General features: G+C 38.8%; 1 long non-coding RNA gene across 1 annotated transcript in view; it reads right to left on the bottom strand.

The window, feature by feature from the left end:
- Positions 1-18,821: 18,821 nt before the first annotated feature.
- The window catches only part of LOC131514487 (uncharacterized), a 268,581-nt gene continuing 260,517 nt past the window's right edge, over positions 18,822-26,885 (bottom strand). Inside the window, exon 4 of the long non-coding RNA XR_009263094.1 lies at positions 18,822-24,730. This is a non-coding gene — a long non-coding RNA (uncharacterized LOC131514487). The remainder of the gene's footprint in view (positions 24,731-26,885) is intronic.

Genomic DNA, 26,885 nt, shown 5'->3' with positions numbered 1-26,885 from the left:
GAAAAAAAAAACTCTGATGTGATATAAATGTTCTGTATTTTGACTGGGGTTATGATAATAAAGATGTATATATTTGTGAAAACTCACTGAAGTATGTACTCAAGTCCATTTAACTGCATTTAAGTGTATGTAAATTTTACCTCAATTAAACAAAATAAGTGTGTGGAAAAACCGTCAGTCTTATACATTGTTATGGTGAGAACCTTGGCAACATCTAATAAAACTATATATGCATTACCCTTTAATCTAGCACTGTCACTTCTAGGGATGTATCAATCAGTCTATTCAGACTGCTATAACAAAATACCACAGATTGGGTGACTTATGAACAGTTGAAATTTATTTGTCACAATTCTGGAGACTGAAAGTCTGAGGTGAGTTTGCAACATGGTTTGTTGAGGGCAGACTTCTTGTATCCTCACACAGTGGAGCTCTGTGGGGTCTTTTTTATGAGAGCACTAATCTCATTCATGAAGGCTCTGCCTTCATGATCTAATCACCTCCCAAAGACCCCCACCTCCTAACAGTATCACATTGGGCATTAGAAGTACTAGGAGTACATGTAAGTTTTGGGAGGAGACAAAAATTGAGATCATAGTTATACCCATGAGACACACCTCCAATAACACAAAAATACACCTGCAATAGGTTACTCATTGTTGTATTACTGACAGTTGCACAATACTGAAAATGACCTAAATGCATAAACATAGGGAATTGGCTAAATAAACTAGGGTTCATATACAGAAATATTAGGCAGCTTTAAAAAAGAGCAACAAAGATTTCTATGTTAGAAATGATTTCTAGGATACACTGTTTCACCAAAATGAGTACAAAATAACTTTTGGTTTCAGGTTCTGCATGCAAAGAGCTTAGAAGTCCTTAGTCCTTCCTAACAACAAATAAAAGGCCAAGCTGATTGAAACACAAGAATTCATTTTGGATCAATGAGAGGTGAGGACACAGGGCAAACTGTTGCCTCCAAGACTGGAGAGACAGGTAAATATAAGTCACCACAGCTTCCCAGGGTGGACATTCATGAGTGTAATCAGTGCAGGTAGGAAAACTTGAACCCCTTGCTGGAGGTTAAGTGTGAACAACGTTGAGAGTTAAAAACAAGGGGACTCAGTCAGAGTAGGACTCCCACAATATTGTGAGATTTATATCCAGGAGCCTGACCAGTTTACCATAGCAAATATTGGAGGAAAAAATCCCCTTGGACTTCACGCATAGGGCGGGGGGTGGGGGGGGGCAGGGGGAAGAAATCATTTTGAAATCTACCAGGGCCCTCAGGTCTTAACAAGGTCTGCTCTTAGGTGAAAACTGATTAAACAGAGTCTAACCTGCTGGATATTATCGGAACCTATTTGAAGGTTCTGGAGGAAGGGAAATACCCAATTCCAGCAAGTTCTACTCATTCTGTCCCACCAAAGGGAGAGAAAAAGAAAAAGAAGAAAAAAACAACAACTAAGAAATTCTTGTCAAGTTCACAGTCTGGAGGCCTAGGTTCACTAAAAGACTATGTCCTAATCATAGGACTACAGAATACTTCCCTTCCCCATACATCTCACCACCGCATGGCTAAAGGTTTATTTAAAGTGGTTCCCTTATCTGGTATATACTCTACAGCTATCAAGAGAAAATTACAAGGGACACCAAAAGGTCAAAAACACAATTTGAAGAGACAGGAAGTATCAGAACCAGACGGCAGGGATGTTGGAATTGTCAGACCAGGAATTTAAAATAGCTATGATTAATATGCTAAGGTCTCTAATGGGTAGATACCATGCATGAACAGATGAGCAATGTAAACAGAGAGATGGAAATTCTAGGAAAGAACCCCCTAAAATGCTAGAGATAAAAAGCCCAAAAAACAAAACACTGTAACAGAAATAAAGAATGCCTTTGATGGGCTTAGTAGGCTGGACATTATCTGAGCCAGAAGATATATTAATAAAATCCACAAAAACTGAAAAGCAGAGAACAAAAATTGGGGGAAAAAAACCAGAACAGAATATTTCAAGACTATGGGACAACTACAAAGGTATAACATATATGTAATGGCGATACTAGAAAGAGAAGAGAGAAAGGAGCAGATGAAATATTTCAAATAATAATGAGTGAAATTCCATAAGTTAAGGTCAGACACCAAACCACAGATTTAAGAAGCATAGAGAACACCAAGCAAGATAACGCCAAAAAACTACACCTAGGCATATCATTTTTAAACCACAGAAAATCAAAGACAAAACTTGAAAGTTTGAGGTGTGTGTGTGTGTGTGTGTGTGTGTGTGTGTAGAGGTTAGAATTTTTGAAAAGCTTCCCAGATGATTGTTTGGTATAGCCAGGTTGAGAACTACAGGAATCAAAAACAGTAAAGATCTCAGGATAGAAGGAAAAGCAAAAGAATTCATCAATTTTCAGGATCTTATCTTGGTACATTAAACATCAACATCTCTATCCTATCTGGGTGCTTAGTTCCGAGCAGTTTCCTACGTGACTACATCAACTAAGGAAAGAAAGATGGAGGTTTCATCTTTATTCTGATGAGTCATGCAAACTTTTGCTTTGGGAGAACTAAATTCCTTTAGGATTAGGATTTTGTGGTACTCCCACCCACTCCCTTTCAATGAGGTCAGTAATTGGGAATACCCCAAAGAGATTTCTACATCCTCCTTGATTTTACTGGCAATAGCACAACCACTTAAAAAAAAAAAAAGGTGTTTGAGTGAGGCAAGGAAGAAGAAAGGAAAGACAGTGACTAAGTTACATCGTCAACCTACTATTTGTCCGCATGGGGGTTTGGCTTGCATATTCCTGATTTCCAGGTCAAAATGTTCTCTTTACATTTTTATCTACAGGTCAGGGGAGCATCAGAGGGTTTTTTAATGGAACAGCTTTGATAATGTGAAGTTTCCTGCTTTTAATAAGGTCAATAAGGATTCACTTCAGCTAGTAAGGAATAGTATTTTGGAAAAACATAAAGTATTAAATTGATGTCATAGGTAATGGAAAAACATTTTTTTCATTTTCAAACATGGTATGTCTTCAACCCACACACAATCAAAAGTTAATCTTGTGAACTGTCACCAGGAAACTTGCTGTGGGCTGCCATCAGGGTTGATAGTGGAGAAAAGGAAGACAATAATGTAATTGGTGAAAAGGGCGGCTGCTTTTTCCATCTGTCTAGTCAGCTGCTGAAGTCTTGTCCTATTCACTACTAGGTGCTATCAATTAACTTCCTTCTAACTTTCTATCTTCATCCATCTGTCTTCAGAACTATTGGAGAGAGGTCTATGTGAGTGGGTAGATGTGGAAGGAATTATCATCTCTGATTGCTTAGATCTATTGCTTAGACCTAAAACATGGCTTAGATCTAAAATATGACTCATCATTTAAAAGGGGCACCAGTGTTAAGATGATCTGCCTGGTATTCTGGAATTTACTTTCTCAGTCTGCAGCCTATCCTGTTAGCTTCTATACCTGTTTCCAATTTGTGTTCCTTCCATTTCTTTTCTCCATCTGGAGAAACTGTCCCACCCTGCTTATACACTTTGTATTTTTTCCCATGAAATCTCCCTAGTTCATTTTAACCATCATTGCTCCTGCAGTCTCCTAAAGCTTCTGCAGAATCCACCACAAAGTAAAAAATAAATTCTGTAGTGGTTGTTGCTACTTCATGTCTTGTCCTTCTAACAAAACTGTAAGCTTTGTTAAACTTTAAGGGGCTTGAAGAAAGGGACATTTTATACTTTTGAATCTCCTCCAGCACCTAGCATAACACTGAGCATATTTTAGGTCAAGACTTAAGGTAATAAAGAACTAACTTTGAGCTACAGAGATTTTATATAATAAATTATCCTGGTTTCAGTGTGGTATTTTCTGTTGGGATCTTGACTAACACAAAATTATATACTTAGGCATAAAATGGGATGTAGTCATTTTAAAAATACTATGACTTTTTCTTTTGTGAAGCCAATAATCCTTAGGTAAAGTGGAGACTCACGCTCTAATTTATCATTTATGTAACACCTATACTTTTTTAGTTTTTAACCATGACAATTCTACATAGAACTAAGAACAAATTAAAAAAAAAAAGCATAATCAAGGAAAAGGATGACGTTTTGCAGACAGTTTTCTGATACAGTCTGAACACAGGTCTAGATGTGTCTGGTTTGGGTAGTACAGTTTATGGGTTAAGTCTTCAATTTCCCTCCCTCATTTCAGTATCAATCTAGAGTTCATCTCTCTTCTTCCCTTGGCTTCCAACTCCTCCCCAAGGACAGGGATGCAATTTGAGCTCAGAGTAGATATTTGGATATCAGACAGTGGAGCCCCTTTTGGTCTGAATGAGTCATTACAGTTTCTTGCCTGAGAGTATTAAAGTTACTGGTGGTCTAGGCACTCACTGTTCTATGACCTTATATGGTTATTGCCCTGCATAATTCTTTAAATGATTCAAATCCTCTGAAATTTTTTCCCTGAGTATTTCCCAATTCATCAAAACCTCAGAAAAGATTTTGGTTGGTAATGTTGAGTAACCATGTCTGCTTAACTAAGTATAACCCATAAAATAATAGAAAAATGGGTACCTTATGTGATTCAGCAATTTATGAAAATAGAAGATTGCGGATTCTTCCAATGGTTATAAGTATTAGATGGTTACCATGACTTGCTTACAAAGTAGCTGGAATCAGCTGTAGCTGAATCTACCATTGAGGTGAGCTCATGGAGAACCATGTGCCAATTTTGATATTATACATACTTTCTTTGTAGCTTCCCACGCTTTCTTTACATATAGGGCTGCTGAGTTAGCACTTTTTGTCATTTGCATACATCTTACTAACTCATGTAATGGGTGAAGGCCAAAAAATAACTGTCTCCAAAGAGACCAAGCCTATAGGTGAAGTAGACATTCCTCCACAGTGACTGAAAATGACTGAGTCAATGGCCAATAAGACTAATGCTTATCTTCAACTTGGAGATAGGGAAGGGATGAGGCAGAGATTTAGACATCAAGTCTCCTACCCTGAGCATTTGAAATATAATCCAGTAATGTTTTCTAACACTGAAATGGTCAGAGGCAAGGATATTGGGCAGTGTTCCTGGTGCAGGGAACCTAGAGTAAAGGTGTCTCCCTTACTCCATTGGAAAGCACGATGGAGTCCCAGGGGAGGACAAGTTGCTGAGGATAAGGCAGTCCATTCCCATCTTTGGGCTTCTCTAACAACTTGGAAATGTTCTTTTATATTTGGTATTTGTATTTATTGTATTCAAGCTTTCCTTCTGTATTTGTGCTTGAAATTTTTTTCAGGTTACTTGAAAAACTTTGAGGACATTCTGGTCTCTATTTTGTATAACTGCACCTAAATGTAGCAGATAAAACCTCTAAGGTGATGGGAAAAGATTTTGAGTAAGATTTGGCAGCTTGGGAAAGTAGAAGGACTATGGCATTTTATTAACGGTCATAAATAGTAAATTTTATTATGCAGCAAACCTTATTTATTTTGCCCTACCTCAATTTACAAATGATGTTTTACATCCCAAGTAGGTAAAATTAAAAGATAAAAGATAAATAAAAAACCAGGACCAAGGAGAAGGGAATTACAAATATGCCACCCATGCAGGGTGACACCAACTGCTGGGATGGGACCTCCAATCTGAATGTTGGTCAAAAAGGTGGACAAAACACAACGAACAGTTCTCTTACCTAGCAGAAAGTATGACAGGCTTTACTTAGAAGCAAAGGTTTTTTTAGCACTGAGATTAAAAGACACTCACTTGAGAACTCTCCATAGTGAATGCTGACTCATGTAATAAACAATGTCTCTGATAACAGTTTTACAATAAACAAAGAAATATTATTTTTATGGTTACTTCTGAAAGCAACATTTTAATGAAAGCTAGCATGTCAATGTTAGTACTTGGTGGAGTCAATTTTGAAAGGAGCTAGATTTCACCAAGTGCTTAATTACATAATCTTTTGGAGGTTCTACTTGATTCAAAAATAGTATTCAGGGCTCCTTAAGTTACTTAATTTTTTTTAACATTTTGAAAATAATCCATGTATACTAACACACATATCAGATGATATTGAGTGTATAAGATGAGAGGTAAAGATCTCCCCCTCACCATCTCCTCTCCAGTTAATACTATTGTAGAAGTAGTATTTTTTTTTTTACTTTACTTCTTTTGGAATTGGCCAATATAATTTTATTTCTTATTTTTTAAAAGTTTGTTTGTTTGCTTATTTTGAGAGGGGGGAGGGGCAGAAAGAGAGAGGGAGAGAGAGAATCCCAAGCAGGCTCTGCACTGTCAGTGCAGAGCCTGACAATGTGGGGCTCAAACTCAGGAATTGTGAGATCATAACCTGAGCAGAAACCAAGATTTGGACGCTTAACTGACTGAACCACCCAGGTGCTCTGACCGATATAATTTTAAATTACACTTTAATTTCTTGATTTATGAAGTTAGATTATATAGATATATTAACCTAGTGATTTACAAGATGAAGAATTAAAAGAACTTTAAACAACTTCTATCTTTCCTTCTCTGTTTCCTAAAGGTGTTAGTTATATTATTATTTTTAGTTTAGTTTTTTTTTTTTTGGTAGTTGCCTTTAGGGCTGTATTCTGATATGTAAATTCTACACAGCCTCTATTAACTCTGCACACAGATGAGGGTTACAGCATATCTCTACTTCTTCCTCATTCTCTTGCCCCTGATTCTATTTTTCATATTGTTTTTATATTGTGAAGGTTTATAGTAGTTTCATTATGTTCTTTATATTTGTCTTCAGCTTTTTATATATGGTTTCTAAATGTTGAAACTAATGAATGATATTATATATATAATATATATATATATATATATATATATATATATATATATATATATATGTAGTGATATACATGTGTCACTATGGAAGCCAGTCATGTGGTTAAACCCACAGAAAAGGAAATGTGAGTTTGTACACAAACAAGCAAACAACTTCTCTCCCAACTGAGTTCATTAAAAGAAATTAAGCATCAAGGGTAAATGGATTTTCTTTCTGTCTTTGGTCTTCTCTGAGTCATACATAGATGCCCCTTTTCCATCCTTATTGTCAAGTAAAAAGAACTGAGAAAATAGCAGAAGACTTCCATAAGCTCCCAGTACCTCATTCCTCACCCCTGCATTTCCCAAACTAGCCTTTGCTCCTTGCTCCATGCTGCTCACCAAGCCCAGCTTCTGTCACTCTGCCTCCCATCCCATCTCCTTTTGCCTATGAAAGGACATTGCTCTGGTTATTCCCCTTTCCATTCCTGCTTCATCAAGCTTAAGTTCCCACTTGCTACTGGGTTTTCCATTAACCTTCAAAAATGCTGTTATTTTTCATAATGTAACAAATTATTTTTTGACTCCACTTTCCTCTCCAGTTAACTTTCAGTTCTTCCTTCCTTTTATAGTAAGAAAAATCTAAAGACTTACCTACACTCACTGTCTCCAATTTCTTCCCATGGTTCCACAGAAGCCACTCACATCCAGGTCACTATTTACATTCATTTTGCTAAACCCAGGGGTCATCCTACATGGCCTGTTAGCAGTTTTGATCACTCTCTCCTGCTTGAAGCATGTTTTTCCCTTGGCTTACAGGACATGATACTCCCTTGACTTTTCCCCCATTTCTATGGTTACTGCTTCTCAGTTTTCTTTGCTCTTTTCTTCTCATCTCTCCGATTTCTAAAGGTATGCCCTAGAATTCAATTTTAAAATCTCATCCCCTTTTCCATCTCTATCCACTTCTTTGGAACCTATCCAGTCTCACAGTTTTAATCATCTCTACCCTGATGATTCACATATGTATATGTGTGTTTGTGTGTGTGTGTGTGTGTGTGTGTGTGTATACACACATACACACACACACACACACACAAACACACATATATATATATATATATGTATATATACACACACATATATATACACATTATGGATACATAATATGAAATATAAATACCTATTTTTATATGTCTTATATCCTTTCTTGAAACCACTTATTTATCCAACTTCCTTCTCTGTAACTCCCCTTGGATATTGAATAGGCATTTCAAACTTAACAAGTTCAAAATTTAAATCCCGGTCTTCCCCCACCATGTCTGCTCTTCTTTTGGCTTCTTCATCTTAGGCAATGGCAATTCCATCTTCCACTTTCTCAGGTCAAAAACATTGGACTCACAGTTGGTTCCTGTTAGCTTTACCTCTAGAATGTACCTAGAGTACAAACCCTTCTCATCCCCTACTCTGCTACCATTTTTGTCTGACCCTCTCTTACACATCTCTTGCCTGAATTATTGTAATAAATTCCTACCCAGTTTCCCTGAGACCCCCTTCAATTTATTTCTAGTATATCAGATCAAGAGACAGATCATGCCATCTCTCTATTTGCAACTTTTCAGTAATTTCTTATTCCACTCAGTAAAAACTAACATTTACCAGTGGCCTAAGAGGTCCCATGTAAGTTATCTCCTATTACCTTTCCTCCTATTTACTCTAGCGACCATGGTGTCTTTGATGTTCCTAAAGCACACCAAGCTTGCTCTTGTCTCGAGCCTTTGCACTTAATGAAACCTCCACCATCATCCCCATCTGGGGATGCTCTGCCTTAGACATTTGAAGACTAACTCCTCACGTCTTCCAGCTCTTGACTCAGATGTTAGATTCCTAGTAAGGCTGCTGTGATAACACCACTGAAAATTGCATCCTTGCAACATTCTCCATCTCTGCTGGATTACTATGTAACAGTCTGAGTGTTTTACTTAATTATCTTGTTTATCATCTGTTTCACTCTTCTAAACTGTAGGCTCCATATGGGAAAGGGTTTTGTCTTTTTTGTTTATCACTGTAGCCTCAGCACCTGGAGTTGTGATTGGTTCAACAAAAAGGTTTTCAAGCGAACTATGTTGTCTACTTTAGTATATTTCTTTTTTTTTTTTTTTTTTTTTAACGTTTATTTATTTTTGAGACAGAGAGAGACAGAGCATGAACAGGGGAGGGGCAGAGAGAGAGGGAGACACAGAATCTGAAACAGGCTCCAGGCTCTGAGCTGTCAGCACAGAGCCCGACGCGGGCCTCAAACTCACAGACCGTGAGATCATGACCTGAGCCCAAGTCGGACGCTTAACCCACCGAGCCACCCAGGCGCCCCTCGTATATTTCTTTTTAATTTTGTTATAACACATGCTGGAATTTTTTCCATATAAGATACATGGGTAGTGATGTTTTAAAATATCTATTTGTTTGGAAAAATAGATTGATGATTTGACTAGAGAACTTTATTTTTTTTTCAATATATGAAATTTATTGTCAAATTGGTTTCCATACAACACCCAGTGCTCATCCCAAAAGGTGCCCTCCTCAATACCCATCACCCACCCTCCCCTCCCTCCCACCCTCCATCAACCCTCAGTTTGTTCTCAGTTTTTAAGAGTCTCTTATGCTTTGGCTGACTAGAGAACTTTAGATTCAAGTTAACTTCCCTTCAAGAATTTGAAGATGCTGCTTTATTGTTCATGATTATTCTTTCAAACTACAGAAGATGTTGATACTTTTAGATAATTTTTATTCCTAACCAGGAGCATTAGGATTTTCTTTATATCTTTGGTTAATTGATTTTCTAGAGTATGTGTCTAGGCTTATGTCTTGATCTCTCCCCCACGCCACTTGGCTACTGGTGGGTCCTTACTATGTGAAGACCTGTTTTTGTCTTCAGCTCAGATAAAATTTCTTCTACCATCTTTCTTTCCTTCCCCCCCGCCCCACCCCTTTCTTCTATATAGTCCCTGCAATCTCTTTCTCAACCACTGTTGGGACATAAATTGGATCACCTAGATTACCTGCCATGTCTTTTAACTATTCTCTTATACTCTCCATTGCTTTAAAGTTCCTATTTTGGGAGACTGACTTGATTTATAATGCAGCTCACTTAACTTCAAATGTGTATATTTTATTATGCAGCTCATTCACCTCCTTTTTGTAAATATATTTTTAATTATATAAATCTTGTTCTTGTTCTCTGATTACCCTCTTTTTCATAGCAGTTTGTTATGATAAAAATAGCATTCTTCAAATGTCTCTGAGGATGTTAATTGAGATTAAAAAAAAAACAACCTCTTTTGTTCTGTTGTTTACCCCAAGAGCAGTTTTATTTCTAAAACAATTTCATTTTAGACTTTCTCTTTTATGTTGTTAGTTTTCCTTACTTTTTCGGGTATTTGGCATTTCCTCTGAAATTCAGTTGATTAAGCATTTAATGACATAATACTTACTGATTTTTACTGGTTTATAAATAAATGCATACCCATTGTATAAAGTATATCAGAAAAACAGAAAAAATAAAAGAAGGAAAACATCATGCATAAGCCCATCACTAACCACTGTTAACATGTTAGTGTATTTTCTTCCTCACATTTTCAAACGCACACATACACACGCACACACACAGTGCCTATCTCTTGCTATTTCAAGACACACTAAGACACTTTGAGAAAAATAAGGTCTCTACTATCATGAAGATTAAACTCTAGTAGCAGGAAAAGATAGAACTAAAATAATCACATAGATTAGGGCATAATTACAAATTGTTAAAAGTGCCATAAAGAAAAAAAAAAGGCATAGTTCTATGCTCTCACATATAAACTAACAAGAGAAAACTGAGCTGAGCTGGGGTGCTAGGGATGCTTTCCTTACGGAATTGAGATTATGTCCTGAGTAGAACTTAACTAGGTGAAGAGAAGGAGGAGATAATTTGAGACAAAAGAAACACATATAAAAAAAAGTCCTGTGGCAGGAGAGAAATGTAGCTTTAAAGAGAAAGAAGCCAGAGTGCTGGAGTGTGGAAATTAAGGAGAGTATGGGGCAGAGGGACCTAGAAAGGTAGAAGTGAGATGCTATTGAGTCTACAGGCTACATTTAGGATTTTGTCTTTATCTTAAAAGCAATTGGAGGACTTTAAGCAGAGGAGATTATAACAATTAGATTCAAGTTTTGAAAGATTTAGATTTAAGTTACTCTGACTTCAGTGAAAGTAACCCATCAGAGGAACAGAGTAGGTCTCAGGACACAAGTTAGATTATTACAGTCAGTCCAGGTGAGGCATGATGATGGCTGAAAGTGGTGTGGGTGACATGGGACGTAGGGAGATGTAGTTGTAGGGAAATGCTAATGATGCTCCTGAGGTTTCTGACTAACACAACTAAATGGATGGAGGTTCAGCAGGGAGCACTACCAGGGGACCATGTTTATGGGAGTTTTTAGTTCTGCCTTGCACATGTTAGATTTGCAGAAACTTTGAGACAGTCAAGTGAAACCAACTGACTGGAAACCAAGTGAAACCAATATTCATATTTAAAGCTCAAAGAGAAGTCTGAGGGCGCCTGGGTGGCTCAGTCGGTTAAGCGGCCGACTTCGGCTCAGGTCATGATCTCTTGGTCCGTGAGTTCGAGCCCCATGCCAGACTCTATGCTGACAGCTCAGAGCCTGGAGCCTGTTTCAGATTCTGTGTCTCCCTCTCTCTCTGACCCTCCCCTGTTCATAGTCTGTCTCTCCCTGTCTTAAAAATAAATAAAACGTTAAAAAAAAAAGAGAGAGAGAGAAGTCTGAACTGGATAGGTGTCACAAATTGGAGAACCACAGGCCTAGAAAGGGTAACTGAAGCTATAGCATGAGGAGATGTTTAACATAGGAAGCATCTTTACAAAAAGATGGCACCAGTTATAATGAATCGATAGTGCAACAGTGCCTGTTTCTCAACACTTTGGACAATATTTTGTAACCTTAAATTATTTGATCTTTTCCAAATTGACAGGTAAAAAATAGTATATCCCTGATACCTTGGCCTGAATCTTTAAGTGAGATTGAACATTTTTCTATGTTTAATTTTTTTCTATGATTCTTTGTGAATTGTGAAAGTACACTTTTCTGGAGAGAAAGCCCATAGGTTCACCAGTTCTTTTTTTTTTATTTTTTATTTTTGGGACAGAGAGAGAGAGACAGAGCATGAACGGGGGAGGGGCAGAGAGAGAGGGAGACACAGAATCGGAAACAGGCTCCAGGCTCCGAGCCTGACGCGGGGCTCGAACTCACGGACCGCGAGATCGTGACCTGGCTGAAGTCGGACGCTTAACCGACTGCGCCACCCAGGCGCCCCGGTTCACCAGTTCTTAAGCTGACCCTCAAATGTTTCAGAGCCACAGATTTGGAGTTGTTATAAACAAGAAAGTTTAATTTTTCACACGTCAGCCTCCAAATATTTAATCACTGCTATCACTGTCCCCTAAAGTTGTCTTTTCTACAGGTTAAATTTCCTCAGTGTACTAATGCTTGTGGTTTTTATCTTCTTCAGTTGAGCCTAAGTGTGGCAGTGATCGCATTTCCTCAGCTTTGTATCACCAGTGCAGACTGGGGCACATCCAGCATATTCCACGTGTCCCTCCTCTCCTTAGTACATATCCAGAGTCTTCCTACTTCTAACACTTTCCTCCTCACAAAACAAGGAATATTTGGTTATGTCTTCATTACACTGTGACTGAAACTTATTCCCTCCCATCTATTAGCTTCTAGATATTCAGTTTGCCAAATGTTTTCTTTCTAATCCAGAAAGCAAAGTCAGCAAACGTGTCAAGCACAAATGAAGGAAGTGAAGGTGCACCTTCAAGGCTGGCTGTTTTTCTTGCTATCAATGAAGTCACTGAAAGGCATTCCTGGGGCTGTCACTAGGGGGAGTGTGAGTCAAATTTTTCACTTGGAAAATATCAGAGAGGGGGGTTGGAATGCTGGCACATAGAAAACACTAAATACTTAGCAAGGAATTTGTGGGGCCGTGTTCTGACTTGTACACTGAGTGTGGATCTGGACGTGCTGGAAGTATAGCCCACAGTGGAGGATCCACATGCAGCTAGGAACTCTAGGGAGGACTGACAGTGGAGGCCAGAGAGACTGAGGGAAGAACAACATTCTTCATTCTTCCAGGGACAGGTGAGGAGATAGGGTTGGTAGGATTCCTGCCTATTCTTTCTAAACTAGGTGCATGCCATTTTGATCTTGCTTTGGTACATGCATATACTGTCTGCCAGAGCATATCTTTTTTGGATGTGCCATATGACAGCTATGTTCAGTGAAGAGAAATACTACAAAACATGAGTTTGGGCACCATGACATTGGATAGTAAAGAAACATTTAGTGAGTCCTTCTTGGCACAAACAACTATTCTAAAGACAATGGAGGACAGACAGTAAAAGAAAAGAAAGAAAAAGGGGGAAAAAAAGGCATAATCCTTGGACTTGGCAGTTTCAAATCTTGTTTGGAAATTTATAATATTTTTATTTCCTCCTTTGCCTCATTTCATCAATATCCCCTTCCTTATCCTATATTTTTCATCTTTTTGTCTCTGTGTCTATATCTGAAAACAACCTCAGGTCTGTTTTCCAGTCCAAACGAGACTTTTCCTGATCTGACATTGCTCTTCTACCCCACCCTGAACCTTGCCCTGCTGCTCTCCCCCTTCCACAACCAGACTTCTTGTAAGTGGTCTTATGTCTGTCACTTCTCATCCATCCAGTCCTCAAATGTACTTTGGGTTCTGGCCATGTCACTCCATGAAACTCTTAGGGCAAAGGTCACAAAAGATGGCATCCCTCCTACCTCTTAGCCATTCAGTTCCCCTCCTCAGAGACAATCATGGTGAGGGATGTTTTGTGTTATTCCAGAGATAGCCCATACATAGACATATATCTTCCCTCTTTACATAGATACCATGCTGTACACTCTGTTTTGTGCTTACTTTTTAAGTATACAATGTATCTTGGTAATCTTCCCATTTAAGAAAGTTATTTTTTTTTATTTTAATGCAAAGTGTCCATAATGTGAACCTAATAAAATGTATTTAGTCAGTCTACTTTAATGGACATTTAATAGTTTTTGACATTTTGCTCTTACAAACAGGGCTGCAATGAACGAAGATGTACATATGTCACTCCATACTAGTGTGAAAGTAATTGCAGGATAGATTCTGAAAATTGGAATTGCTGCTCAAAGGTATGTGTGTTTGTAATTTTAGTATGTGTTGCCAAGTTGTTATTAGTCTTGCCAGAAATATGAGCAAATGCCTGTTTCTCTACCCTATTCAAACTTTTTTTTTTTTTTTTTTTTGCTAATCTCATGGGTAATAAGCAGTATCTCTAAATTTGACTGAGCATCTTTTCTTATGTTTAAAGGCCATTTAAGATTGGCTTATTTTAAAATATGAATCAGATCATGTAATACTTTCTCGATATTTCTGATAGCTCCCCATCACCTGTGAAACACAGCTCAAACCCCTGAGATGGCTTTTCCTCCCCTCCAGCCTCCTTTTCTCCACCCGGCACTCCAGGCTCACTGAACTGCTTTCTGTCCCAAGAACGCTATGTTGTCTTTTGCCTCTGTCTGCAGTGTCCTTCATCCCAGGCCTCATGTGGTTAAAAAATATTGTCTATTAGGACTCAGCCCCTCAGCGGAGTCCTCCATGTGGTCTGCACTTAGCTTTTAGGTCTTTGTGATTTTTCTATCTCCAGTATAATTCTTGACAAGATGTTGGCCCTTAATAAATATTTGCTGAATGGATGAAAGGCTGAATATCATTACAACTAAAAAGACTTTGTAATTGAAAAAACACTACACACACACACACACACACACACACACACACACACACACACCACTGGTTTCTAAGCAGGATTTCAGCTGCCAAACAAAACTTTCCAGATATACTTACCCTTATTCTATTGCTATCCATGAATTTTTTTCTCTCCTCCTCCCCAACCCCCGAATTAAAAACAACTAAGGAACTAAATGCCTCTCAGAGTCCATGCAATTCAGAGTCATTTTGCTTAGAGATGTGATAGTTCAAGGGAAGTATGCTCTTTGTGGTAGCTTTTATTAAAGAAAAGATCAAAATATTTATACACTATATAGTTCTCACTTTCTTTTAATGGGAATGGAAAATAGTTGGCTTGTTCATTAGTAAAAGCCAGTAATGCTGACTGGTGTGATCTGAACATTAGGGCTCAGAGCCTGATTCTCCTTAGTATACACATCTTTCCTTCTCCCAGTTTGGTTCCATGCAAAACTGACTTCCACATCATGATTTAGGGAGCGAGTGTCTATTCTGGTACAGACAAGGCTGCAGTCCCGGGCCTTAGCAAACCTGGCTGCTGCTCTCAATTTGGTCCACAACTCACCATAGGACTGGAGCCTCATCAGCAGAGCAAGAGCTTCATACTGGTTTGTTGCTAATCTCCCCATTAGTTCTGACATTCTTTGATTTTAAATAGTTTCCTACTAGTATTTGCTAAAATATTTAACATCTTTGGGGGGAAAAAACTTTTCTAAGAATTCAGTTTTACCAGGTGTAATCATTCATTCATTCATTGAGTCAGTCACTTCCCAAGTGGTTCCACACCTAACTTTGGGGAAAAAAAAAAAAAAAGTCACCTAAATAGTAAAACCAAATTTTACCAGCTAATGACAGCAATCTTTTTAGGTAAGAACTCCATTCCCTTGTAAATCACACTCATATATTTCACTGAGAGGTTTCTTTTGTGAGTCCATGATACATGTGAATCATTCCCGGTTCCCACTGCTATTCCAGGCATAGAGTGAGCCTGACTTTCTCCTTATTGCTGCCCTTGTCTCTAAAAAGCTGGAAATTCTTTTCCAAAAGTGCCTGTATCTCCCCTGGGCTGAAGCTTGAGGAGTCAAGACTCAATGGCCATCACTGAGAGCCAAGGTGACTACAGTGGCCATGATCTCTCCAATATCCTTACTTGTCCTGAGGCTGAGGACGAAATGCTGCTATAAGATGAGGTGAACATGGCTTTGTTAAAACAAGCCAAGAAAAAGTTAAATTAAGCCTGCTTATGTCACAATATTTGTTTTATTTATTTATTGAACACCTACTATAAGCCAGGTTTTATTCTATGTGAAGTAATGCATGGATTCCAATTCTGGACATGGTTACGGGGTTTTTTGTTTTTGTTTTTTCCAGGGAGACTCCCAGTCTCTACTTACATCAATGATTGTAGAATAAACAAAGGAGTTTGGTTTGGGAATGGGGGGAGGTTCACTTAGCTTCACTTGCCAGATATATTGAATTTCATTTTTGGCCAGCCAGGACCTTTACTATAAACTCATTCAACAAATGTCTTACTAGTGTTTTATAAAAATATCTATTCACGGGAGATACTGTTTTAAAGCACAACAGGGTACACTAAGGTATAGAAAATATGGCTATTGCTCTTAACCACTTATATGCACATAAATAAGTGTATAAATAATCATGATGAAAGAGAGTGGCAAATGTCAAAACAAAAATTTAAAAAAATGACATCCAAGGAGGGAAATACTATTTCAGTACTTGGGTGAAAAAGTGCGTCCGAGGGGACCTCCTAGTGCAGTGGATCAAGAAACATGGGAAGAGTGGAAACGGGGACCAGAGAAGAGCTACAGTCATAATCAACAAACACGCGTGAATAAAGGCTGCAAGTGCCAAAAGTGAGGGATATAGAGGGAACTATGGAGCAGTGCGTTTTGCCTAAAGCTCAAGGTATATGAGGATTGGGGTAAGAGATCAAAAGGGAATGATCAGGTATGTTCTTAATCAACAGTAGAAAATTCTGACGCCAATTTATTAATAATGGTAAAGTTATATTCAGAAATTGAGACGGCCAGGAAGAACGTAATAGTCCTTTAGATTTTGTTTCACCAAATCGATCTTATTTAAAAGCATTTGAGATTTAAAAAAATTAGTTTTGTTTTTCTGCAACATTCACATATACAGAACCCCTGAAAAATACTGACTATACGTTGGGTTTTACTGCTGTACTATTTCTGAATCATGCTGGGTTTTTCCCCTAGTGCATTTCCCCAAAATTCACATATGTGGTATTGACCATCCCCTTGGGACTCTAAACGAGAGTGCTCTAAGTGGGTAGTGGCATCTTGACCCATGCTGCGGGCAGAGGCCAGGAGAGGAGAGGCATAATTGCGGTGGTCTGGGAGACACAGGCTGTCTCTTGTGGAAGGGCCATGGCCATCACTTAGAAATGGCATCTCTCCAGAAGCGCAACAATGTCATACTCGAAGTTAGACATTCTTCCAGAGCCATTGGGAGTATAAAGGGTTACTCGAACCCATGCCATAGGTGCTGTGTTTCATATGGAGATTTTATTCCTTTGGGGTTCCTGTAGTTGTTTGCTGCAAACCTCCATGATATCACTCTCCAAGGATTTTTGCCCCAATAAAGTGCTACCGTTAAAGGTCTTTTCTGTGCACTCACTATTCTGCTCCAAATGAGGTACAATGAGAGACTCTTCTGATTTCAAATTTATATTTTTTATTTAAACAAGAATAATGTGTTCATCAGATATTTCTTATAGCTGCTTTTGAGGAGTGAAGAAGTTGAAGTCTTAACAAAAAGTTAGCATGAGAGTATATATATGTGCGTGTGTATGTGTGTGTACATATGTGCACATATGAATTTGATTTTATAAATTTTCTTATGTAAAATCATACTTGAGAGGACACAGACTTTCATTCCAATCCTTGGCCTCCAATAAAAAAAAAGCATTTTCTATGACTTACAACTTGATATCAGAATCTTTAATATTTTGGTAGGAAGTAAACCAGAACTCCAAGAAAATTTTCCTGGAGACTGCCTTGCTCACAGATGGTAGGTTAGAAGTGTATCAGACCCTGAAGAAGGGTGGGCACCCCCCCCAAATCCCCTCAAAGCTGCCCCAAATGCTGAGAGTAATTTTAAACCTGTGTATGTGGAAGCCGTCAACATCAGTCAAAAGAAACATGTAGATGCTATTTCAGGGTGTTTCATTCCAAGAATGTGGTTTCTTTCTGTATGTGGTTTCTTTTAAATGTGCAATACTTTACTGCCTGCCCAGGTTTGGGAGAAGAAGTGAAATGAAGATGGATACATGTAATTAAGATAAAACCAGGGCCATAGGAGCCTGTTTATAGAACACTGAAATGTTTTTACAAAAAAAAAAAAAAAAAATCAGAGAATCTCAGTCCTCCCTGCCCCCACCCAAAGGAGAAGGTATTTATTTTTCTTCTGTATAACTTATGCAGTACCAAAGCTGTGTGAACCCTGGTGATGGGGCCTCCAGAGGCAGAGGCAGGCTGCACTGCCAGTGTCAAGACATATGGCCAGTCTCTGCCAAGCTCACCTGCCATGGACGGCTCTAATTCTCTCCCCGCACTTTGGTAAAAGGAATTCTTCTTCGCCGAGGCCAATGACAGATTGAACCAAGCTCTTGAGTGTTTGCTGCTCAGTGGTATGAAGCAGAGTCCACTGGTTACAAGTGGGGGTCGTATTTAACAAACCAGACAAGAACTAGTTGCCATTATCTGCAGCCCCATCCCCCTCCACATAAGTTGATCAATTTAATCTTGAGTTACTGATACAGAATGAAAAAGAATTTGAAATTTTAACCAGTTGCAACAAGAAGTCAAAGATAATGCCGTATTTAATCACTGTAGCATCAGAGGGTCAATTTGTTGCCCCCAAATGCTTTTAAAATCCATGAGGCCAAGATAGCCAAAGTCTGTTCTTCTGGACCATATTTGTTTCTATCATTAGCCAATTTAGTGGGGTTATTTTTGCAGGGGCTTAGGAAGGCCACCTTAGCTTGTTTGGTGTTTTCTAGTCATTTCTTCTTTTTTTTTTTAATTTTTTTAATGTTTATTTATTTTTGAGAGAGAGAGAGAGAGGGAGAGAGAGAGAGAGAGACAGAGAGAGACAGAGAGAGAGAGAGAGAGAGAGAGGGCACGAGCAGTGGAGGGGCAGAGAGAGAGAGGGAGTCACAGAATCAGAAGCAGGCTCCAGGCCTGCTCCAAGCTGTCAGCACAGAACCCAATGCGGGGCTTGAACTCACAAACTGTGAGATCATGACCTGAGCTGAAATCAGATCCTTAACCGACCAAGCCACTCAGGTGCCCTGGTGTTTTCTAGTCATTTCTTGAAGTGTATGGATAATTGTCCCTTCTTCCTCTTCCTCTTGACTGGCCACCCCACATTGTCCAGACTGTATCCCTACTTCCTCTTTCAAGAGTAAATCATTACTTGCTCCCAAGAACGACAGGATTTGTGGATCTTAGGCACAACATATGAAGCAACATTGGTGTACCATTGGTGCTGCATGTCAAGCTGTCCCTATGGCTCACCTGTTCTCTCCATCTCCAAGATGGAGCCCAGAGCTGGGGTCACCACACTGGAGCAAACTTATGTGAAGCTCTGATAATAGTGGACATTTGCAGATACTCAAAAAGTTCTATCTTGACCCCCACATGTTCCCCCCATAAGAATGTTTTCCCTTAAACTTTGAGAGATGAGTCAGAGATAGCAAAAGTGAGAGCTGGAAAAAATGATTCTCCCAGGAGACCTGGCAGTGAAAGTCTGCCTTCAAAGCAAGTTCTTCATGGAAAATGTCCTTTTTCAAGAGTACCAAATCTACTAATTATGCAAGGAAACTTTGGATTGGCTATTGCTACCCAAATGTGTTAGTGTCTGTCAGCCTGCCAGTGTGTGACTTTTGGAAATAACATTTGCACAGTCTGTTTTTCTCATAGGGCTTATTGACACACACTGCAGCAACTCTGTGGCCTTCCCAACTACAGCATGTTAAATATCAGTTAAATGTAACATTATGTCTTGACCACATTCTTATGAGTCTGGCCCTATGTTGCCAAAGGAGAATGCAAACTTGGCCCACTGTCCCCTTCCTTTTTACAGATGCTGTCGCCCCTCAGATTCTTCTATCCAAACCAAGTGCAGACCATTACACAGAGCGGGATAGTTGACTTGGCTCTCCAGCAAAGGCAAAAAACATTTCCACACATTAAGCACAGTTTTAAGTAAGGTGCAGAAGAGCACATTTACTTGAAGAGTCTTTGAAACCTGGAAGATGAGGTTCTGTTCAGTTTTGCTCTTAAGCATATCTTTTGCATTCCTATTCTTTAAATTTTCATGATCTAGATATGGCATATACAATTACTTTTTATTGACAGAGCATTTGATTAGCTGGTCTTTGATAGCATTAGGACAGATTTTTTAGACACTGTCATTCCTTAGAACATTATGTGGCACTTCATTTTACTCTGGGGGAAAACATAATTCTCTCTTTTCTTTAAGGATTTTTTTAATGTTTATTTTATTTTTGAGAGGGGGGCAGAGAGACACAGGGACAGAGGATCTGAAGCAGGCTCTGTACTGACAGCAGAGCTCTTGATACAGGTCTCAAACTCACAAACCATGAGACCATGACCTGAACTGAAGTTGGACACTTAACTGACTGAGCCACCCAGGTGCCCCAACATAGTTCTCTTTTATTTTCTTAAAGAGATTTCATTAATAAAATAAATCAGATAATTAGGTTTCCATATTCTCTAAAAACAGACTTTGTCAATGTTCAGGGGTTAGAAAAGAAAAAGGTGATAGAGAGGAGCATGTACTTGTCTTCTGAGCATCTCAAACTTGATATGGTCCAAACTGGACCTCCCACCCCCAAACCTGGTTTTCCTTCTGTGGTCCCTCTCTGTGACTAGCTCTGTAACAGTTCTGAAATGTCTCATTGGTTTCCCAAATCCCACCAATTTCACTTCAAAAACCTCTTTTCCCCAACTCCTTGCTATGGCTTTAAGTTAGTTCCTTTCCCTGCCTCTCTCACTTCTTCTTCAGCTCATATCTCCCTCTCCACTCTGCAGCCAGAATCATCTTCTTGTAATACCAATTGCATCTATCACTATATGCTCAAAACCCTTCAGTGGCCTTTTGTTGCCCTTAAGAAAGGCATTTGCTACTAGAGTGACCCAGGAAGGCCTTTGTGACCTAATTTTCTCGTTCTGTTTCACCTCTTGCTATTGTCTACTCCTAGCACTTTGTTTCAGAAATACGTTAACCAATTATAATTTCCCAAATCTTTCATTTTGTTTCTTGCTTCCATGCCTTTAAACATTGTTTGGAATGCTTCTCCATTTTAGCTTTGACAAAACTCCTACTTATCCTTCAAAATCCAAAGGCATCACTGCCAATTTAAACCTTCTTTGTATGTTGAGTCTTCTTGTTTTATTGCATGTATTATCCTGTGTTACAAAAAAACGTTAGTTAATTTATGTCTTTCTTCAGATTCAAAAATCATCTGCAAGGTTTATAGTAATCATTAAATTTTGCTAAATGTGGTGGAGAATTTTTATGAAAATGCCACTGCATAAAAAGTACCTGAGAACTTAATTCTAAATTATGTTGCCTAGAATTGACATTATTAGACTTGGAAGCTGAACACCTAGCCTCCAGTTTATGGGTATATTATATCTTGGATCATACAAAACAAAGTACTGGGAATGAGTGAGTTTACAGAAATATTTGTTAATTATATATAAGGTACTCAGTTCATTGGTAATACAAAGCTAACACTTCATGTGTAATAATTAATGTGCTAATTACTTAACTTAATGATTTCCCTTTTATTTTTCTTAAAACTCAAACAGTCTTTGTATGTAGACATTTGGCTTATTAGCACATCCCCATTTACAGTATCTATTATTATTGTTTCAATCCATTGCTTTTAATTACAATCCTTTACGCAGTTACATTGGCTGTTTCTTACTTAATGGTCTCTTCAAGTTGTATGTTCCTATGCTTTTATTGTGTTAAAATATTTCCTCACTCCCTACCTGTGTATATTTATCAGAGTCACAATTTTACAGCTGGATGGAATTGTTAAAACATCATCTGATTCTTTTTTTGCTTGTTTTTTAATAACAGAACAAACTGAGAAGCAGAGAACTGTTTTGTGTGACTTTGTGCAGCTGGTTGGTGGCTGAGCCAAGACCAGCTGGTCTTCAGACTTATTTTCAAACCTGGTGCCCTTTCCACTGCCCACGTGACGTCCTTCTATTAGCTCATCTTCACTGATCTCTTCCTCCTTCCAAACCTCTTCACATAAACCAATTCACTTCACCAGATAGTATCTATTCTTCCTGTTTTGTCTATGCTCCTGGATATTGGGAGAAGAAAATTGTTGGTCCTTATTGAATTTTCTATTTCCTATTTTAGATTTCATCTTTCATATTACTTCCATAAAAATTGAAATACTACTTTTATTTTAAAATTCCTGTGACTTGGGTAAGGTTCTGCTTTTGCTTATTTGATTTTGTGCTTTTTCTACATTCTTTTTTTTTTTTTAATTTTTTAACATTTATTCATTATTGAGAGAAGACATACAGCGTGAGCAGGCGAGGGGTAGAGAGAGGGGGAGACACAGAATCTGAAGCAGGCTCTAGGCTTCGAGCTGTCAGCACAGAGACCGATGCAGGGCTCTAACTCACAAACTGAGATCATGACCTGAGCCGAAGTCAGTCGCCCAACCAACTGAGCCACCCAGGAACCCCAACTTTTTCTATATTCTTCTTGAGCCTATTTTGTTTACTTAGATCAACTATTTTTTATTTGTACAGATAAAATAGGTTATCCCTGTCATTTTTCTTTCCTCCACATTTTATTTAATAGAAGATAATCCTAAATTTTGGTTAGCACATTCTATTTCCTCTTAGGATATTATGGGCAACTTGAGTATTAATATTCTTTAGTTAAAAGAATAACTTCTTTCGTAGAATTCTTGCATATCAAAGTTAGAAGACTCGTGATCCAAGCTAATTTCCAGTGCCATCATTCCTTTTAAACCACCCTCCTTCCGTGTTAAGCCTTTGCTTGAAGACATCCAAAGATAGGGAATTCAGTATTTCTATGAAATCCTAACTGCCTCTGGACATACTACCTTTTAGAATCTTCTTTTCATTCAGTTGAATCAATCCCTCTCAGTAATATAATTCTGACTTCAGAGCCATAAAAAACAACTCCAGTTCTACTTTCAGCCACTGATCATGTATTTGAAAGCAGCTTTCATTTCCCCCTGTGCCTGTTCTTCCTCAGGCTAGACATTCCCATTTCCTCCAAACTATGGTCCAGTAATTTGGTTTTAAGTTCTCTCATCATCCTGACCGTCTGTTAAAGGCCCAGAACCGACTGCAGTTCTGCAGGTGAGCCCTGACCAGGAAGGCAGAGCTCTCTCTTTCATCCTGATCTTTGCAGTTGTGCTTTCGTGCTGGGCACATTACTGTTCATTCACACTGAGTGGCTTGTTATGGGCTGAATTGCGTCCCCCTACAAAAGGTATGTTGAAGTCCCAACTCCCAGTATCTCAGAGTGTGACCTTGTTTGGAATTGGGGTTTTACAGAGGTAATTAAATAAAATGAGGTCATTAGGGTGGGCCCTAATCCAATGCGACTGGTGTCCTTGTGAAAAGGGGAAATTAGGACACGGAGACAGACACGCACAGAGGGAAGATGACGTGAAGAACCAAGGAGAAGATGGTCATGTGACTGGAGTGATATGTCTGCAAGCCAAGGAATGCCAAGGATTTTTGGCAAACACCAGAAGCTAGAAGAGGCAAGGAAGACTTCTTCCTCAGAGTCATCAGTGAGAGCTTGGCCCTGCTGACACCTTAATTTTGGACTTCTGGCTTCCAGGACTGTGAGACAACACATTTCTGTTGTTTCAAGTTACCCAGTTTTTGGTACTTTGTTATGAAGGTCCTAGGAAGCCTAATACATGTCCTTTCACCAAAGCTCTCTGCTTTTTATTCCCTACTCTGTCTCTCTTGTCCCCTTCTCTCGTAACAATGTTCTGGCACTTCTAATCCATGTGAAAAGCTCTTTCTTTCTTTCTTCTAAGTTTCATTTTTGTTTGATTTGGCTCATTACGTAAGCCGATTGAGCTTTTTTTTTTTAATGAAATTTATTGTCAAATTGGTTTCCATACAATACCCAGTGCTCATCCCAACAGGTGCCCTCCTCAATGCCCATCACCCACTTTCCCCTCTCCCCCACCCCCCATCAACCCTCAGTTTGTTCTCAGCGATTGAGCTCTTTTATGTCCTGTTTCTATCATGTTGGTAATTGTTATCTGTCCCAACTTAAGTATTTTCAGAGTTGCTGAGAATTTTTACTCAAACCACTAGTAAATCATTGAATGAGATACAGAAGACCTTCTTGGAACTACCTTTTGGTCAACACTGACTTTTTTTCTTACTGCAGTTGTTCAGCCCATTTTAAACTCAACTAACTCCTTTAATCCAATTTATAATTTGTCTTGAAGTGCAAGAAAAATATTATAAAAGACATTGTCTAACATCTTGCTGCAATCATGGCATGCCACGTTTATATCATTCCTTCTCGCCAATTTAGTAACTCTACCAACAATTAGTTTAATCTGGGATGACTTATTCTTCATTATCCCCACTTTGTTTTCATGTATTACAAGCCCAGCTTTTAATAGTTCAGTCAAGAATTTTTTCTAAAACATATATCAAATCTTTTGGTTTGTGTTTTGTAAAATCTGTCTCTCCTCTTTGGAAATAAGAATCACAGTGGTTCATCTTCTGATTCCTCTGATTCCTCAAAGATTCAATTCTGAGAATTTGTTTACATCCCCCAGTCTCCCTCCCCCTGAAATATCCATATGTATTTTTTTCCAGACTATGAAACTTAAGTTCTTTTACAATTATACTGTTATACTCTGCATACTTATCTTGGTTTTGGTTCTCTCTTATCATTTCTTCTGAACTTTTCAAACTGAAGATTCTTCTGGACAGAGAAGATGAAAGCATGAGTTCAAACTATAGTCCTATGCATATGTAAACATGTGATAATAATTATATCTTAAATTTCTTACATTGTGAAATAATATAAGCTTTTTGATACATACTCCATTGTGTAGATGGGCAGCTACTGTTATCACATGTTTTCTTGCTTAAATTTTTACCTGACACAAGAATCAGTAACTTAATAGTTTCTCTAAATATCCTTTTCTCAAAGTTGACTACAGTTTTCCTTGCCAAGAAAGATTTTTGTGTACTTGATAAAATTTCAGAATGTCCTGGAACAGTCTAGTACATTTTCAGTAGATAATTTTAGAAGACAACAGAATGTGGGTCAATACCAAAATATAAGTTATACACGCTGTCATATGCATTGCTTGTGAGACTGATGTACCATACTAGAGGAAGTAAATCCCTTATATAATACAGGAAAATACCTGTGCCTTAGCTATTTAAGGAGTATCACATAAAATTTTACTTGACTTAGGAAAACAAGTTCAAAATAGGTGCTTTGTTAATGGGGAGGTAACGTAAGAGGCACTGGACCCAGGAGTAGATTGTTCTTGTCATATTTTGGAAATTATTGGCTAAGACTGCCTGTTACCTAAAGTTGGATGTGTGAGTCAGATGATTAAAACCTGACATTAGGCCTTCCATACTAGATGAGAACCTGACTGGCAGCAGACCTGAAGCTGGCCAAGCAAGAAACAGCACACAGGGCAGGTGGGAAGTGGTAGTCCTCAGATACTCTTCAAACAAATGGTTGGCACTGGAGCCAGGGAACCCAGAACAGGTTGTGCTTCAATTCAGTCCAACAAATACTAAATGGCTGATATGTGCCATTGTGCTAAGTGTTGGCAATTCAGGTAGGCAATAAACAACACAAACACTTGTGTTGTATGTAGAGTCAGATCTTTACCCCCTGAGAAAGCAATCTTAGAAAGATAAAGGCAGGACCACAGGACTCTCAGGGAAGCTAGAACCCAAGATAAATATTGAAGTGGTCATCAGAATGAGATCTCTGTTAGGTGTGCAGAGATGTGACTAAGCAGCAGAGGGAGCATTTAGACACTTAGGGGTCAGCCTTCTATTACCATAGTCCAAGTTCGACTATGATTAGAATGCTGAGCAAAGCATCTACATTTTAAGTCCATTTAAGGCCATTTAGAATGGCCAGAATGGATCAAGGTGTGGTGTGGTGTGGTGTGGTGTGGTGTGGTGGGAGGGACAAGATGATGGGTGATGCCAAGGTTGTTTCTATATCCTTTAATCTGGAACTGGGGTAGAATTGCACCTGTTTATGTTTTCTAAGTCATCATTGATTATTTGCATTATTTCTCTGCATCTGTTAGCATTGAATTGTGGCTAGATGACTCAGACCTACCCATAAAAGTTGTATATTCAATAGATTCTTGCAGGGAGATTCTGGGACTAGAGAATGAGTCAAAAGAAATAACATGCTCCTCAGAAACTTCTGGAAGATGTCAGGGCACCTGGATGGCTCAGTCAGGTGAGCATCTGACTTCAGCTCAGGTCCTGATCTCATGGTTTGTGAGTTTGAGCCCTGCATCAGGCTCAGTGCTGTCAGCTCAAAGCCCACTTTGGATTCTCTGTCCCCTGTTCTCTCTGACCCTCCCCTGCTCATGCTCTCTGTCTCAAAAGTAAATAAAACATTATAAAAAAAGAACTTTTGGAAGATGTCAACCTTGGGAAGTGTAAGCACCCAATGAACCCTAAGTTCCTCCCATGATGTCCCTGATCCTACGGTCATAGTTGCTCCTATACCCCTTTCTTATTAACAGAAACCCCATGGGGCGCCTGGGTGGCTCAGTCGGTTGAACGTCTGACTTCGGCTCAGGTCATGAGCTCACAGTCCGTGGGTTTGAGCCCCATGTTGGGCTCTGTGCTGACGGCTCGGAGCCTGGAGCCTGCTTTGGATTCTGTGTCACCCTCTTTCTCTGCCTCCCCTGCTCATGCTCTGTCTCTCTCTGTCTCAGAAATAAATAAAAACATTAAAAAATTAATTTAAAAAAACCCAGAAACCCCTTCTGGTCTGGACAAGGTTTTGATTATGGATATAACATTTGACTACTTTTAAATTTCTCTTTTATTGTCACAGACTTGGCTAAAAAGCATTGGTA

The sequence above is a fragment of the Neofelis nebulosa genome, chromosome 6 (assembly GCF_028018385.1).
Source record: "Neofelis nebulosa isolate mNeoNeb1 chromosome 6, mNeoNeb1.pri, whole genome shotgun sequence".
Classification (NCBI taxonomy): Eukaryota; Metazoa; Chordata; class Mammalia; order Carnivora; family Felidae; genus Neofelis; species Neofelis nebulosa.
The sequence above is the reverse complement of the archived record's forward strand: the minus strand, read 5'-3'. Positions and strand labels throughout refer to the sequence as shown.